At 40.5% G+C, this 18890-nt stretch overlaps 1 protein-coding gene across 2 annotated transcripts in view; it reads right to left on the bottom strand.

The window, feature by feature from the left end:
* MFAP3L (microfibril associated protein 3 like) overlaps positions 1-18890 on the bottom strand; it is a 60072-nt gene that overhangs the window by 23742 nt on the left and 17440 nt on the right. The window contains exon 1 of one of the 2 annotated variants that reach the window (XM_089684031.1): positions 13088-13197. The exons of the other annotated variant lie outside the window; for it this stretch is intronic. The gene's annotated coding sequence lies outside the window, so the exon portion shown is untranslated. Of the gene's footprint in view, positions 1-13087; positions 13198-18890 lie in introns of those variants that run through there. 2 annotated transcript variants of the gene reach the window in all.

Raw genomic sequence — 18890 nt, forward strand, 5'->3', positions numbered from 1 at the left:
AGTACAGGGGATGACCAGAGGCTTCAGACACAGTACAGGGGATGACCAGAGGCTTCAGACACAGTACAGGGGATGACCAGAGGCTTCAGACACAGTACAGGGGATGACCAGAGGCTTCAGAAACAGTATAGGGGATGACCAGAGGCTTCAGACACAGTACAGGGGATGACCAGAGGCTTCGGACACAGTACAGGAGATGACCAGAGGCTGCAGACATAGTACAGGAGATGACCAGAGACTGCAGACTTTTGGAGAGCAGGTACCCGAATTTGTCAGGTACCCGCTCCCATTTCCACAGAGTTGATCTCCTCGTAGTCTTGTGGGACACGTGACAGGTCCCAGAAGACTACGGGGCCATTAACAAAGCGCAGCACTTCTCGCGCATTAGCAGTGGGCACCCGGCTGTGAGGCCGAAAGGTGTCACAGCCGGATGCCCACACTGAAGATGCCGGCGCCAGAGACAGAAGACGGCTGGTGAAAGCAGGACATCGCTGGACAGAGGAACAGGTAGGACCGAGGAGCAGGTTTCTTCTGCACAGTAGAGCCGAGCAGCCGGCCCAGTATTCTAACATGGCTGCAGAGATGGGGGAATACCGGGCTGGCCGCTCCATAAGACACACAGACATTTCCCCCCATTTTTTGGGTGGAAAAAGCTGTGTCTTATGGAGCAAAAAATATGGTAACTTAAAAGGCAAAACTTTTTTTTTTTTTTTTTTTTTTTAGTTTTGGATAGAGTGAGGAGGGATTAGAACACTGGTCAGTTTTCATTGCTGTCTGCGCCCCCTATTTGTCTTGTTTACTGTTATCATTGAAAGGGAAAGTAAAAGCGAAATCAAATTTTTTTGGTTGTCACCAAAACAGTAATAGGAGGGGAGATCTTCCAATGGGGACACTAGATCTAGTGAAACAGTGGGATTCATTCACTTTGGAGTGATATCCCTCTCACTTTCTGTTTTAGCTATGGGACAGGAAGTAAAGGGGAATCTAAGCCAGTGTTTCTCAACCTTTCTTCAGTCAAGGCACCCTTTAAAATTATGGACAGTTTTGAGGCACCCCATTCTAAAATGGGAAAAACTATTCTAACAGTTTTATATAACGCAGCAACATCCACACATGTAGGGCACCCAACATTAGAGGCGATTTATTCTTCTAAAGCAAATACATTTTTGCACACTGGTACTGACTAGTATTCCAATGTTTCTCTTCTCCTGTTTTTATCCATCACTGAGCTACTGTTACCCCAGCACTGATGGAAAAGGGACAGGGGAGGGTCGAACTCAGATGCTGTGCAGGCAACTGACATCCTCCTTATCAACTGATGTCACTGGTTGTCAGGATGCCAGCGGCTAGAAGGTCGTAAAGGTGCACAATGAAAACCTATGGTTTTGTGTAACTAAAAGTCAGGCTTGTTCCACCCACTGGCTTGCATAGAAGGTTTGGCCAATTTTTGGACATTTTGCCAAGGCACCCCTTGAGAAACCTTAAGAATCCCCAGGGGGCCTGGACACCCTTGTTGAGAAAGGCTGATCTAAGCTATGGGACACAGATGGCAAAACCCCCCCCCCAAAAAAAAAAAAAAAAAAAGACCAACAATGCTTATAACCCTCCCTTACTCTATCCAAAATAAAAAAGTTTTGCCTTTTGTTGCACGTTAAATGGATATAAGTATGCATTGTTTATGAACATCATGTGTGAAGACCTGCAATATTTAAAGACCAACTCCACCTTCTGAAAATAAATGAAAAATAAGTGATACCCAGTAGGTATACAACAAAAAAAAAAAAAAGCCATTTTAGCTGCAATACCCACCCTCAATCTTTAGCCGTTTCCAACAGTTCTTTGATGCCACCAGTCTTCTGGGTTGAATGATGCCCAGAGTCATTCAACTCGCTTCCTGAGAGCCCAGGCTGTCATAGACATGTTCTCTAGGTGATGTCTTCATGTCAGCCTGGGCTCAAAACAGTCCTGCACAGCAATGTATTCACTCATTACTATAAGGGAACCGTGTTGTCCAGACCTAAGGACCACCTGCTGCTGCTGAGGAATGACCAGTGATGTTAGTGGTCAATCCAGAAGAATGCATGAAAAGGTATACTAGAATTTTTAAGAATATAAAAGGTAATATAATATTAAAGGAGAAGGATGGCCAAAGCTCTTTTGGCTATACTTTTCCTATGGATCACAGTTGTGCAGTTCATTCTGCACTCCTGTGACCAATTTTCAGCCAACCCACTGGCTGATGCCACTCAGCCGGTCCAGGCTCTAGAAAAATCTCGACTTTACAGTTAGGATCCACCCAGAAGCCTAGAACAGCAGCTAATTCAGCCTCTTAGTGAGCTGTTGAGAGCCTAAATAAGCTGCTTTTGCCCCCTCCACAGCCCAGAGGTCAAGTGAGCAATGCAAGGGCAGAGCAGAGAGTCGGTGACTGACAGTCACAGACTCTTTGCTCACTGAAGGCCAAGAACTGAGCGATCAGCGGTCTTTGATCACCCAGTTCTAGGTCTTGGGAGAAGCAGGGGACAGATGCAGCTGGGATTGGTGCTGCATCCACCTTGGTGAGTATAATATATATATATATATATATATATATATATATATATATTTTGTTAATCCCATATTTCCCTTTTAATATATGAAAGCAGGGAAGGGGCTGGAGAGCTTCACCACTGAACGCCTAGCATTTGGGCAAAACAGAAGATACTGAAAGATACTGCACATTTGGGTAGTAGGGCACTCACAGGAGGTTCACATTTCACACCACCCACGCCAGATTGTGTACAATACAGGACACAATGTAGCAAAAGGATATTATCACTCTAATCTCCTGTGCAATTCATAATAACAGGTAGAACACAAAGGCAGATAATTCACAAGGAAAGATGGGAGGAAAGAACTGTATATCCTCTAATCAACCAACTGGCACTGGGACTACTGGGACCTCTCGTCCTCACTCATCAATTTTAAAAAGATAAAGTCACCATTATAACCAGGCAATTAAAATGTTTCAACAGGAGGTCAGCAGTGGCAAGCCATGTATTGGTCTCATGACAAGTTCCTTTTGATTCATGCTCAATCAGGAAAGCAAGTTAATAACATGAACAATTTAAAAAAGGTCTTTTAGTGATCAGATCATGGCTGACCTCCCTCCTTGGCTATGGCCAGCTTTAGAACTGGCAGAGTCTAGAAATTCAGCACTGTACTTTCATGTTGTAACAGGATGCATTTCAGAGACGCCAATTAAGATCTGTTATGTCTGATTAACAAGAGAAATGTGCTTAGAAGCAAAATATGCAACAAAGGGACATGTTTAATGACAGTTCAATTGAGCAATATGATGCAGTCAGTAAGGCTTAGGAATCGGGTTGATGACAGTTCTGGTCAGGCTACTGTAATCAAACCAATGAATAAAGCAATACACAGCCTGGTTGCCAAGGGTTGCTGCACTATGTGGTTTGTTCTTTGCCTTATTAAATAAAAGCTTTACTGTGCCACAGAGATAACGCACTTGTTTCACCTCAGATGCCCCCAGCTACTTTCAACATCATTTGAACAGAATGCAGATCATGCACAGGGCAACGTATCAAAACACTCATGTTCACACATACTACAATCCTAACCCAGGGATGACACAACCAATAGTGAGTCCGTAGCGAAGACTTCTAAATATGGTTACATTTGTAGGCACATAAACTGTTCATGAAAAAGTGTCTGCACAGATGCTCACAACATAGTTACGCAACGTTAAGGACAGACACCAGGAAAATAGCGGAACACATTATTTTGCATTAAAACTTTAGCTAAAAGGAGAAAACATGTCTGTTCATTTTGGATAGAGTAAGGAGGGGTTATGACTCTTTAGGTATTTTTTTGCCATCTGTCCCATTGGAGACACTTCTCTTGACTTCCTGTCTCATAGCCAAAATAAGAAGTGAAAGAAAATCCATCTGAAATGAGGGAATTCCTGGTTTTCACCTGGGTCCCCACTGGAAGATTTCCCCTTATTAAACTGAGCAAATAATGAGGGTGAATCCTCCTAACAGGGAAACGAACACCAATAATAATAAAAAAAAATAACCTGGCAGGTGTTCCAAACTCTCTCCTCTCCATCCAAAACTAAAAAAAATTATTTTTTCACCTTTAGTTATACTTTCATGCAAGACTCCCTAACAGCAGCCAAAACTAAAAGTGATTGATCTGTTTTTGTGTTTCACCTACACCCGAGGAACTGCACACTGTGTGGTTCAGGGAATGTGACAAACAATGTAGAGCAACCATTCTCAACCTTTTCAATGCAGAGGAACCCTTCAAATAGCTTTCCAGTCTCAGGGAACCCCTGCTAAAAGTTACTAGATCTACAACTCATGGTACATTAGTGTGATGGTCAGTGGGAAGAATGCTCTTTACACTTGTGGGCATTGGTAAGGATTACCCCCTTACAGATAGCTAAAAAATATCAATGGTGTCAGAGGAAACTTATCTGAGAGTGTAATGCCTATGAAACATATTGGCCTTGGACCCTTTGCTTCTTGGGGAATTTTTACAATAAAGCATTGTCGCCCAAATGCCAGGGGCATGAGAAGTGATGATGTAATTTCTTTAGCCAAAAGAACAAAGTCACAAGATATTCTGCTGAGAGCAAGATAAAACCTTGTTTATGGAATGAACCGTGTTTATGACATCTAGTAACCTCACATTAGGAGATAAAAACCTGTTTAAGGACATCCTTAGAAATCCTTAAGTCTGAGGGAGATGAAAAGGTTTTGGGGTAGATAAGCAAAAGTGTGACTTTTCAGATAATGAATATGGTGGTTGAACATGACTGTTATCCTCGCGGAACCCTTCTGCTAGCCCCTTCCGTAGTGGGTGTGGCACCACCCACTATTGGACTGCTTCCAGAAAAAGGGTTTATAAGGCGAAGGTCCGGGCAAGACCAGTAGGAAAGCTCCCCTAGTGGCCAGAGGACACTGACGCTGGGATTTTTTACCAAAGCTATATGGGCTCATCAACTGTTCGCGCCTATGGCTTCTCCGTGACCCCATGGGCAGTTTGGTTTCGATGGGATTTGTTCCTTCCAGCTTCCACATAGCTTTGGTAATGTATTAATTCTATGCTGCGACACTGTCAAATGATGTGTTTATTTCATGCTGTAATGCTCACATTATTATTGGTGTGTGTTATTATGCAGATTGTGATGACTCTAAGGATATATCCTCCTGTGTGTCATGTGATAATAAAAGTGGAGGTTTTGACAGTGCAAGAATATTGTAGTTGGATTCTGTTATTTCTTGGAGTACCGGGTGAATGATATGATGTGCCAGGGCAGGTATTCATTGGGTAGTTGGTCTTTCACAATGCATAGTACATGTAATGGTTTAAATGCTGATTAAAAGTACCTGCACGACTGCATGTTGATTGTGTGCATGTATATGACTTGTTTTTAGTAACTGCATCCAGCATCACTATTACAGAGAGGCATAAATATTTCACTGCTCAAGGAACGTCTACCAACCTCTGGAGCAACCCTAGGGTTGAGAAAACCTGTTGTAAAGAGTCTGCAAATGTGCAAAATTGCGCCATTGCCCCACATCTTACCTGCTCTTTGGTTTAACTGAGAATAAAGATAACATCACCAGAACAGTGATGTCCACTCTGAAATCTGTTCCTCCTATAATCCAACCTTATTACCCATCTCTTTCCAAATAGCTTACCTAATAGACACCTCCAACTGCAAAGCTAATTATAGCTTTCATAATATATGGCAACTCAGTATAGGGATAATTCCTAGATATTTAAACTAGTTGAACTTAAAGCCCACCGCACGGCTTACCAGCCCTCCCTTCACAGTTTTCCTTCTCTCCCTCATTGGAACACTCTCATAACAGTTGAAAAAAAAATCTTCATTGAGACTTCATTCTTGGCGTATATGGTCTGGCATTGGTGATGTCACAGATGCTCTTCTTCCTTTGGAGATGGGTGATACCTAAGTGCTGCAGAGAGCTTTCTGCAGAATTCTTCTGTAAGTCCAGGTTGGAGGAGAGATGCTCTGATGCCTTGGATACACAGGAAGTTGACTGAATGACACTTGGGGGTTTATTTACTAAAGCTGGAGAGTCCAAAATCAGACTCCCTTCTGCATAGAAACCAATCAGCTTCCAGGTTTCATTGCCAAAGCTTCATTGAACAAGCTGAGGTTAGAAGCTGATTGGTTTCTATGCAGAAGGGAGTCTGATTTTGCACTCTCCAGCTTTAGTAAATAAACCCCTTGGTGTCATTCAACTCAGAAGATTTTAACTTGCTGGATCGCTGACAGAGGTTAAAGGGTAAGTTCACTTTAAAAAAAAAAAAAAAGAAATAAAAAAACAAATGCCCATTTTTTTGCAGGTAAAAAAAATGTGCATTTACTATTTTGTTTTTGGGAAGTCTGGAAAGTATTGCAGCAGCAAGCAGCAGATTGCTGGTGCCATGCAGGATGCCTGAAAACTGTCAGTGGCTTTCCTGTACATCCCGTATGGGCAAGCAGATATAGTCTGACAGGAAGATTCAGTAAACTACAAGCGGACATCCACAAAAGCTGTTGGAACTCTGTGAATGAGTGATGCGGCCATACTGCTGTCACAGGGAGGGAGGGGGGAATCGGGCAGCGGCGGGAACGTTACATGTTCCACCCTAAAAACGGGTGGAACAAGTAACATGTTCCCAAAGGTGATTTTATCCTTTAAGTCACTTTTTTCAGGCCGTACTGGATTCTCTTTTTTTTTTAGAATTACTTTTGGGAGCTACTATTGCGGACCTTCTAAAAATGCTACTGGCTTAGTTGTTAATCTTTAAAACCTTTAAGGATAATAATAGAGAAAAAAAAAAAAACAACTTTATCTGCATACGTGTAAACAGTAAGGAAACATGAAAGGAATAGGCGCAAAGGAGAATTGCCAATCCCATAACATTTAAAAATCATGAAAAAGAAACAGGGAGAAGTGCCTCTAAGTGTGGACTCATAGACAATTTTATTGCTCACAAAGTAAAAAACTCACATATTCAGGGGAATGAATAGACTCATCAGTAAAAACACATCAGCGGAAGTTGGTGCTCCTTCCTGGTGATGTGTTTTTCTGAAGAGTTTATTCATTCCCCTGAATATGTGAGTTTTTTACTTTGTGAGCAATAAAATTGTCTATGAGTCCATACTTAGAGGTGCTTCTCACTGTTTCTTGTGTTGTAAAAAGTAATTAAAGTGCTTGTAAAGCCCTTACATATATCCAGTGAAGTGCCTAGCCTCAGGTCTGCAGTCTTCTCTTCATCCAAAGTGCTGAACATATAAAGCTTGGCTGAGAGTTCAGAAAAAATGGGGAGGAGAGCTGAAATTACACTATGCAGCGCTCAGTGAAGAGAGCTCTGAGAACTGATTGAAGGGAAGAGACACACCCTCCTCCACACAGCTCACATGAACCGAGCTGAAGCTGTCAATCTTCAGGAGGTCCCTCCCCTATCACTAATTTCCTTTTGGTGTCAGGAAAACTTGTCAGAAATGATTCATGCTGATAGCAGAGGAACAAAGCAGCAGACAGAAATGACACTTAGTGCTCTGGATGGAGACAATTACACCCTATAGAGGATTATGCTTTGACCATATTTCATGTCTAAGGTTTACAACCACTTTAAGCAAATTGTCAGCATGACAGTTGGGCAACTGAGATTTTCGCTGGAAAGTTTCCAGATCGCCAGCTTCTTTTGGCGACTGGAATATTCTACTCTTAAGGGCCCATAGTGTTACAATATGACACTAATAATGAAACATTACATCAGCAAGGATGCTATCAAAGCTGGAGACGGAGGATTGGGCAATATATGTGGCTGATATAAAAAGGATGTAGGGAAAGGGGGGGGGGGGATAAAAACCCATTGATCTATTCTGCTATGTTAAATATGCCATTAGTTTTTAATTATATATCTTTAGTGCAAAAATATTTGTTTATCATTTCAGAAATTCAGAGCTTGCCTGGGCATAGTTGCTGCATTACCTTAACCCTTCTAGTTCATATCTTGGACCACAAAACAACTAATCTTCATTGACACTAACAGTGATGTTTCTAGGACACCTCTAAACGCAAATAAATGCAAGTAATAATAGAAATGGTAGTTCATGCTGTGCGTTTACCCACATTTAGGTGCATTCAGTTGGGGAAGCAGTTTTTGTATACATCCCAGATAAGTTTTCCTATGTTTAAATAAACCTATACAGCAGTCTAGTGTTAATCTAGCCTAGTCCCCATGTTTTAGAGATAACAGTGGGAGGGATTCAGTGGTTTAGGAAGTCCTCATGCGCACTGGGCATTTTAAAACGCTGGTGACGTTAGCTGTATAAAGTCACGTTGAAAACGCACGTTTTTCAGCATTTTTACATAAGCTTTTTGCCACGTTTTTTACCCCCCCCCCCCCAAAAAAAAAAAAAGTTCTGGGGGTTTCTTTCCAGCTAAAAAACTCCCCTGCCAAAAACCGCTGATTAAAACCTAAGTGTGTAAGGACACATAGGATAATATGCTGGGGAGTTTACTAGCTGTAGAACCCCCCCCCCCCCCCCCCCCCGCCAAAAGCAAAAAACAGCAGCTGTAAAAAGGTTCAGTCTGCATGAGGAGTAAAAGACATTTCAGGAGGCCCAACACTATTCATTTCACATAAATGCTGTCACCAGCAATTTTTTGAGGAAATAACTTAATAATGATAAAAGTTATTGTCATCAATCATTTTTTCCCTATATTTGACCAAAAAGTCAAATTTTGCTTTTTATTCAAAAGAATATTTAAAATAAAAAAACAAACAAAAATGGCATGGACATTGATGGGATCCTTAATCTCAGAGTGACTTGAAAAAGTATTCATACCCCATGAAATTGTCCACATTGTTTCATGTTGTTACAATCAAAAACCTAAATGTATTTTATGTGATCGACCAACACAAAGTGGCACATGATCGTGAGATGGAAGGAAAATGATAGATGGATTTCAAAATTTCTTACATATAAATATCTGAAAAGTGTGGAGTGCATTTGTATTCAGCCCCCTTTACTCTGACACATCAAAATAAATCTAGCAGAACCAATTGCCCTCAGAAGTCACCTAATTAGTAAATGGAGTCCACCTGTGTGTAATTTAAGCGCAGTATAAATACAGCTGTTCTGTGAAGCCTTCAGAGGTTTGTTACAGAACATTAGTGAACAAACAGCATCATAAAGGCCAAGGAACACACCAGACATGTCAGGGATAAAGTTGTGGAGAGGTTTAAAGCAGGGCTAGGTTATAAAAAAAATATCCCAAGCTTTGAACATCTCATGGAGCACTGTTCACTCCATGATCTGAAAATGGATAGAGTATGACACAACTGCAAACCTACCAGGACATGGCCGTCCACCTAAACTGGCAGGTGGCCGAGCAAGGAGAGCATCAATCAGAGAAGCAGCCAAGAGGCCCATGGTAACTTTTTCAGAAAGCTTCATTTATTCATCTGTGAACTTAGAGCTGAAGTGACTAGCCAAAAAGATCCAGTTTTGTCTCATCTGTCCAATGAATGCTATCCCAGAAGCATTATGGCTTGTCAATATGCATTTTAGCAAATTCCAGTCTTTCTTTTTTGTTTTTCTTTCAACAGTTGAGTCTTCTTGGGTATTTCTTTGAATCCACTGTCTTTCAGACAATGACAGATGGTTTGATCAGATGCCAATGTACTTTGACCTTGGAGTTCAGCCAACATCTCCTTGGAAATTTTCCTTGGCTCTTTGTCTGCCATTCTCACTATCCTTCTGTTAAATCTGGGGTTGATTTTCATTTGGGGTTGTATAAGAAGGTTGGATACACTCTCATGGAACTTAAACATCTTAATAATGCTTGCAATAGTCACAGGAACATGGTCTTATAGCCTTTATCTTTGACATGCTATCTTCTCAGACAACACTCTCCTTTGTTTTCTCTGGTCCATGTTTGGTGTAGTGCACACAATACTACTAAATAGCAGAATGACTACTTTTCTCTAGTGAAATAGGCTGATTGACTTATTAATAGAATTGAGACAAGGTGTAATAATAAAGTGTTACTAAACCTAGGACCCTGCATTCACTATATCTGGTCTCCCACAGTACACAGAACATGGAAGTGCAATTATTTTAGTAAATATAAACTGCTAAATACCTTTTCTCATCAGCAGTTAGAGCAGTCTTGTGACTTCTATCAGTGCCTAGCAAAGCACTGGTTAAAGCTTGTAGGAGGAGTTTTCATTTTGCTCTAGGAGGATGCAGGACCCCTGACCACTGTCTGGCCCTGTGCTGTTCACATGCACCCTCCCAAGAAGATAAACAAAAAAAAATAAAAACCTCGCTAGCAATACACACCAAACTGAGCATGTGCAAAGTGACTCCACAAGCTATGTCTTATAAGGAGATAAGAGGGGGACACTGAAAGAAGGGGAGTATCAGAGAAGTCAGGATCAAAACGCGTTTTTACACAATGCAGAGGATTAACCCCTTAGGTTCCACAGCGAGTATAACAAGCATGCTTTGCTACATATACAGACTGATTGTACTGCTGTGGGTTTACTAACACTTTAATTATGTAAAACAGCCTCAAATATGATTATGATATATTTATAACCTTTTCTAGGGGCACCAACAAATCTGTCCAGGCCATTTCAGAATATTTTTATAGGCTAAGGCATAATTTACCTCTTTTCAAACTTTTATTTCTTTACTCTGACTAATGCTGGCCATACATGGTTCGAATTTTGGTTGGTTCATTATTGCTAGCAGCAAACACAATGGCTCCCTGGGAGGAATTACCCCATCTACACTGACAGTGGTTGCAGGAAATTAAATCGCTCCGTCTATGGCTGGCTTTTCCGAAGGGAAGCAGGCATACACAAAACAACTGCTTTTAATTTCATCACTTTTCAGGAGGAATAAAGTATTGTTTCAATAAACTGTAGAGGTACCGACAAATTGGTCCGAATCTGTATGTGACTGCTGTAAAGTTTAAGAACTGCATAATAAGTCTGATTATAGTTGCTGGCTCCTAGATTTTGTGACTCTTCACTAAAGGTCTTGGTTTACTTTCTCTAGGATGACTGGTCAACTTTCGGTCAGGTGGATTACAAGAAAACAAAGTCTTGATTCTAAAGCATTAGACAGTACAGCATGCCTTCTTAACCACTTGACCTCCGGAAGATTTACCCCCTTTCCTGACCAGGTCATTTTTGTGATACGGCACTGTGTTTGTTTAACTGACAATTGCACAGTCATGCGACGCTGTACATAAGTGAAACTTATGTAATTTATTTCCCCCACAAAAGAGTTTTCTTTTGGTGGTATGTGATCACCTCTGGGTTTTTTTACTTTTTGCGTTATAAACAAAAAATGACCGACAACTTTGAAAAAAAAAATTTTTTTTTATGTTATGCTATAAAACATATCCAATAAATGTAATTAAAAAAAATCAAGTTTTTCATAAATTTTAGGTGAAAATGTATTCGGCTACATATTGCTGGTAAAAAAATCCAAATAAAGCACATATTGATTAGTTTGCACAATATTATAGTGTCTACAAACTATGGGGCATATAGTGGAATTTTGTTATTAATTTATTTTATTACGAGTAATGGTGGCAATCAGCGACTTATAGCAGGACTGCGATACTGCGGTGAACATTTTTACACTTACTGACACTTTGTGGGGACCAGTGATACTAATACAGTGATCGGTGCTAAAAATATGCACCAACACTGTACTAATGATACTGACTGGGAAGGGGTTAAACATCTAGGGTGATCAAAGGGTTAACTGTGTGCCTAGCTATGTGCTTGATGTCCGACAATCAGCATGTGCCAGCAGACATCCGTTCATGGGCACACGCAGATCAGCTTCTGCTGTGAACACTCAAGGGATTCGCCAGCGACCCCCCATGGCAGAAGTGCAAAATCACACACACACATATAAATATATGTGATTTTGCACAGGAGGTCTGCCCCGTTGCAGTAAAACGGTTATAGGGTGGACCTTAAAGTGTTACTAAACCCACAAAAGTAAAATCAGTCTGTATATGCAGTAAAGCATGCTTGTAATACTCACTGTGAAACCTAAGAGGTTAATCGTCTGCATTGTGTAAAAAGGCTGTTTGATCCTTTCTTCTCTGTTCCTCCCCTTTTCCAAATGACCATGACTTATCTCCAGACTGAACCGTAGGCATGAACATGCTCAGTTTGGTGTATATTGCTAGAGAGGTTTTTTTCTTGGGAGAGTGCATGTGATCAGCACAGGGCCAATCAGCACTGTCCAGACAGAGGTCAGGGGTTCTGCATCCTCCTAGAGCAGAATGAAAACTCCTCCTACAAGCTTTAGCTAGTGCTGGGCTGGACACATAGCCACAAGACTGCTCTAACTGCTGATGAGAAAAGGTATTTAGCAGTTCATATTTACTAAAATAATTGCATTTCCATGATGTGTGTACTGAGGGAGACCAGATATAGTGAATGCAGGGTACTAGGTTTAGTAACACTTTAAGTGGTTAAAAAGCAAATGTCTTCTATTGAAAAAAAACAAAGTGTACTGTACTTTGCTAGTCAAATTTAAAATGGGTTCATAACTTGTTTGTGAACAGAAATATTCTCATCTAAGTCAGACAAACATCAACCTGATCTCATACATTCTAACCAGAAGTCATCAGAACAAAATCCCAATACAGCAGCTGACAATTTATCCTCTTATGATCATGAAAATACTGACTGAAGTAAAAAGCTCATAAACAAAGCTTTAAAGCAAATTAATGCAGCATAGTAAGAAACGTGGACCTAAAAAGAAGCCTTATAACATATAATTTACCCAAAATATAGAAAATAAAACATATGCCACATAATCTTGACCTTGGCAATTAAAATTATAATATATTTTAAGTGTATGCATGAAACGTGGTCATAAACTGAAAAAGCAGTATTCAATCAGGAAAGAATATTAATGTAAAAAACATTGAAAAGAAATGATTTTAAAATTAGAAATGTCAACACAAGAGATAAAATCAATCGTGGAATATTGCAGAGTAAACAGACTACTTACACAGCACATACACTATGCTAGTTGCCTCATTTCACGCATTCTGCCTCCATTCAAGCGAATCAAGCCCTCTCATTTGCCTGAGTGCTTGCTTTTTCCCAGCTGACTGCAATGTTGAGCTCAGCAGCTGCAATGCCCTTTTATGTCAAAAAATGAGTCTGAGCTGGCACAAATCTAACATCTCCATGGAAGAAGAAAAACTTGCCAGTGAGAAAAATGATACAGACCACCAAGCGATATCAGCACACAGCAAGCAAACTAACCACACAGCTATTCATAGAAAAAAAAAGCCAAGGATTATACAGACTATGTGCTTTCTCTAATCAAAATTAAATTCCTTCTAAGCTCTTTAACAGACCCCACGCTGGGAAATATACTGTACAAAAAACAATATACATGCAATAGGTTTTCAGCTATAGACTGTCACTTGAAGTAGCACCTAGCTGCAGAAAAGCGCCTATCTCTGAATTGGACCAGCATGGTTGCTTAACCTCTTCACGCCTGTGTAACACAAATATGTGGCGTCACAGAACTGGGCTTTTTTCCGTGGGGCCGCATATTTGCGTACCTGTTTTTGCGCTGGCAGCATGCCGCACAGCGTGCTTCCAGCACAAAGACCGGGGTGTCACTGAGAGCCCCAGGTCCCATTCTAACGATTGGGTCTGGGTCACATGATTGCTGTGATAGCCTCTGATTGGCTATCACAGTGATCAGTCCCTGTATAGCCTGCCCCCCTTCTTTTTTTTTCTTCTATAAATGGAGCAGAGAGATACATTGTATTTCTCTCTCTCCTTGCACAGAGGGGGAAAAAAAAACTGTTAAAAAAAAAAAAAGAAGATAAATAATTAAAAAATAAAAAAAAACAAACAAAAAATACTTAGATCAAGATTTGATCTAATTCAGTGCCAGGGTTAGTGTTTGGGTCAAGGTCAGGTTTTTTTTTTTTTAAATTGGTATCAGGGTTAGTGTGTTTTAGGGAAAAAGAAAAACAAAACACAAAATGCACACTATTGTTTCTGGACTGTGGGTACAAACAACAAATAACATACACATATATGGTATCGCTGCGATCAAGAGCTGGAAAATTTATTTTGGGTTGTTCTTTGGTGGTGGGTTATGGTTGTAACAAGAAAACACACATCTAAATTTAAAAAAAAAAAATATATATATTTTTTTAACTATTTTGGATTTTGGGCCAGTTTTCCTTTGATTATATATATATAAATAATCAGAAGATATCGGTTACCATTTACCACCAAATGAAAGCCCAATTTGTCCTGATTAAAAACAAGGTATAATCCACCTGGATGTACAAAGTAGTTGTGATGATATGGATGGTGTTGCTAACACGTCATAGTTGCACCAGTACATTAAAGCAGAACTGAACGCTCTCAACCGTCATTCATTATTTTTCTTAGGCTGCTAACATTAGCCAATAGATATACCTACTTGATTTCAACCTTTTTTTTTTTTTTTTTTTTACACATTTCTTCAGTTGCACCCTGGTTTCTGGCCTAGGGCAAAATGATGTCATACATCCCAGAAGTCTTCAGGGGCATTTTCTTTTTCTTTCATCTGGAGGAGGAGCTTTCTCAACTAAGCACTGCAGCCTGCCTGAGCTAAGCCCTGGTTCACACCAGTGCTACTTTCAAGCTGACTATTCAGTGCTACTTCATTGTGGCTTGCCGACACTCTGTGCAACTGCATTTAATAGATGTCAATGCAAGTTGCCATAAAGTCTCACAAAAATGGTTCGGAAACCTTTTTCAAAGTCACTACAACTTGAGTCGCACCAATTTTAACAGTTCCATTGCCGTTAATGAGATGTGACTTGTCATGCAAATCTGAGCGCTCAAGCCACATGACAAATCGTTCTGGTGTGAACCAGGGCTAAGGGCAGATGAATCCAGGAAATGTAAATGCTACATGAATCATCTGCTTTTACTCCAGGTGATATGAGCTTGAAATGCTAGGGAAGGGGTGGGGTTGAGGGGTTTTAAGAGCTATTTCCCAACAAAATAAAGCATGAAGACAAAAATGGATGAGTGAGTTAGCTTTGAATATTAATGCTGATCTTCACTGTATCCCCCCTTTTTTTAACCTCTACTTACAAAGAGGTCAGTTTTGGACAATTCAGAATCCCTCCCACCCAGCAGATCCAGCACTGTCCTGCCAAGATCCTCTTTTGTCCTCTGCCAGCACTTGTTCCCGTGCTGCCACGTTGTTTGTGACGTCATTGCGAGGCCCGCCGACTCTTCCCGGTTCAGCACTCTGGCCCCCCCGATGACCTGCTGCTCGGCTTCCCCCCTCCTCATTTGTGAATTTAACACTATGCCTCCTGGGATATGTGATGTGCATATCCTAGGAGGAACACGGAGCACTCTGTACATCATGTGCCTAGGCGAGTAATGTGCATTGAGAGGTGGAGCAGGACAATTTGCCTAGCGCCCCATAGCAGATATACTGCTACAGGGTGGCCGCGCTGTGCAGAATCACGTATATAAACGTGATCCTGCACTTCTTAGTCGCGAGTGCGTGTATGCGCCTCTGACGCGCCACCCATTATCTAGGACTCTGACAGAACACAGCTGAGTCCTTTCAGCGGCAATTTGCTGGATTTTCTTTCCCTGAAGAACAGGGAATACTGTAGAATCCAGCACATTATCTAGTGAAAGCAGCACACACACCGTACACTTTATACTTAGCTAGGCGCACAGTTAACCCCTTGATCACCCTAGATATTTAACCCCTTCCCAGCCAGTGTCATTAATACAGTATCAGTTCATATTTTTAGCACTGATCACTGTATTAGCGTCACTGGTTCCCACATAGCGTCAGTTAGTGTTTGATTTTTCTCCGCATTATCACAGTCATGCTATAAGTCGCTGATCACTGTCATTACTAGTATAAAATAAAATTAAAATTCCAGTATATACCATATTTGTACACAATAACTTTTGCACAAACCAATCAATATACAATTATTGAGATTATTTTTACCAAAAATATGTAGCAGAATACATTTTTACCTAAATTTATGAAGCAATTAGATTTTTTCTGGATAGGTTTTATATAGGTAGCAGAAAGAAAATATATATATATTTTTTTCAAAATATTCAGTCTTTTTTTGTTTATAGCGCAAAAAATAAAAAAAACCTGAGATGATCAAATATCACTATAAGAAAGCTCTATTTGCGGGGAAAGAAATTACATATTTCATTTATGTACAGCATTGCATGACTGCACAATTTTCAGTTAAAATAAAAACGTGCCCTATTGAAAAAAATTAACTGGTCAGGAGGGGGGGGGGGGGGGGGGGTTAAATCTTTCCAGAAGTCAAGTGGTTAAAAAAAAAAAAAAAACATTCATGTACAGGATGGGAGGAAGGAACTTTGTTAGGAGGGTGAAGATCTGCTTTAAAAATGAACTAAGTAGCAGTATCGGTTTGTGGTGCTCAAATACAATTTGGTTCTGCTTTAAATGGCGAATGCCCCTGCTTGGGAGATTCATCCCTTTCTTTGTTCTGGTGAACAGGGCCTTTGAAATAGTTATACATGTCGAGTTATCACCACAAGAGGTAAATGAAAATCCTCCAGTGGGGGTACTTGTTCACATTGTTAGATCCCCTCTTAGACAGCGGTCACATACATGTCACAGATGTCCCCATTAGACAATTTTCCCTCTACTCCTGTTCTGGAGGCAACTCAAAATTTTGGATTTACCCTCCCTTTCATTCCTTGTGATATTGGAGATCAGGAAAATTAAGAAAGAGTGAATGTCCCCATCAAACACAGACAGCAATAAAAACATGGCAGAGGTATTCACCTTCTTACCACTCTATCAGAATCTAAAAATCAGGCTTTGACTTTAAAACAGATGCCACCTTACCAGGATCTGGCAGCTGGGGCAGGCATAGGGCAGTACTGTCAACTATTGGACGTATTAAAAACAGATTATTATGTCTGTAATTCCCAGGACCTTTGACTGACTCATTTTTCAGGATTATAATAAAAGTTAGACATGTTGCAGCAGTTCGTATCTGAGCTGGAACAAGTACAAAGTGTGGCTCTAATGATATAATGGAGGCTATTTTGCTGTATGTGCATAGTGCTGTCAATTAATAGGCTTTAGTGGCAGGTACAGACACAAATGTTAGAAGCATGTTAGAATCTCAGTAGCACATTTGCTTCTGTCATCCCAGCAAAAGATTTCTCGGTCACAGTTTTTAATTTTGGCAGATCCTCATTTTCATATTTTTTACATAACCCGGAGCTCTCTAATAGATGCAAACAAGTGGAAACCTGCATGAGTTTACAAGACACGTAAGTGACAGCTGATCTGCATACTTGTTCCAGGGTTGAAGCTCTTTGGGAAGCCCATCTAATTCTTTAGTATGGATTTACTTTAAACATCAGAACTTGGAAGCCCACGTTATAGCTACAAACTAGATACTTTCCTAAGGATGTGTGCCAGAGACTCTTCAAACACCACACTTGTGCAAACATGACCCAAATGTCATAAAGCCTAAAAGGAAAACAAGTCCGACGTTTGCCTTGTGAACCACTGTCTGTTTTTACAGGGGCTCCACTACAGAGATTACCCTTTACTTCCTGTCATCCTGACAACAGTTTCATTAAACAGAAGTAATGAAAAATCTAAAACACAGAAAAAAAGAAAATGTGACAGGGGTTCTAGCCTGCCCCAACACTACTAAAGATCGAAGTCATTCATACTAATTTCAGCGACCTGCTGAGCAGGTGAAGTTTTTCCCAGGTTGATGCCAGTGCCTTTACTTTGTTGCCACTTCTACATACATCTTTGAGCACTGACTCTGCTTGCCTTGATTATCAGGAATCGTGTCCACGTGATGGCCCGGCGACCATCTTTGTAAGTGCTTTTTATCCATTGATGATTTTATGCTCCACGTGGTTGCTATCTTTTTAATAAAACATACTACAATATATGATACTGTCTCCGGGCTCGGTCTATGAGCTTGCCCTCTAGGAGGAATCCCTTTCCTTGGTTCACCGTGTGCTGGAGATGGAGACTTGGCTACTCTACTTTTGATAGTTCATTTGGTGCATCACTGGCTTCTGGAGAGATCCCAGCTTCAACCGGGTCACCAGCAGGAGGAACAAGCAGGAACACCCCTTAGTGTCATTCCACTCTGGGCTTGCTTGCTACTTACTTCTGGTGAGTGCATTATGGTGGAGGTGCAGTGCGGAAGTCAAAGACGTCACTACATTTTGTTGATTTCATTACATCACTATTTTTGGGACTGTTATGATATTTGGAGGACTTATTTATTTTCATTTGTTATACCATATATTTTGTTTCTTCATTGAAATATTCACTATTCTCTATTTCTTTTTATTGATGTTTCTTTTCTCTTTTACTATCACACTGGTCATCATTGATTATAACACACATTTTTATTAGCGCTGCACATTCATATTATAGTGTTTTGTTTTGGTGGAGAAAGAGGGTTTGCCATGTTGTGCTAGCTGCTTTACTTTTTCCTCTTTTTGTCTTGCGCTCACTATTTATTCTTTGATTATCAAGAACTGTTTTATCAAGTGACTTACCCCATATCAGGGTTTGTGATTATACACATATTGTGATAGATTTGGATTTATATCCATTCCAGCATATTATCATATATTCAGTTGGTCTATTTGCACTGATTTACATTCCATCTGGTTCACAATCACCCGGTGGTGCACCCCGATGTGTTTGCTGTTTTGGCAGAAGACAATCCAGTCGTTGGCCATACAGCATACTATGCACTTTGGCCTCGCCATGAGGT

The sequence above is a fragment of the Staurois parvus genome, unplaced genomic scaffold, assembly GCF_062004578.1.
Source record: "Staurois parvus isolate SC_StPar_1 unplaced genomic scaffold, SC_StPar_1.0 ptg000334l, whole genome shotgun sequence".
Classification (NCBI taxonomy): Eukaryota; Metazoa; Chordata; class Amphibia; order Anura; family Ranidae; genus Staurois; species Staurois parvus.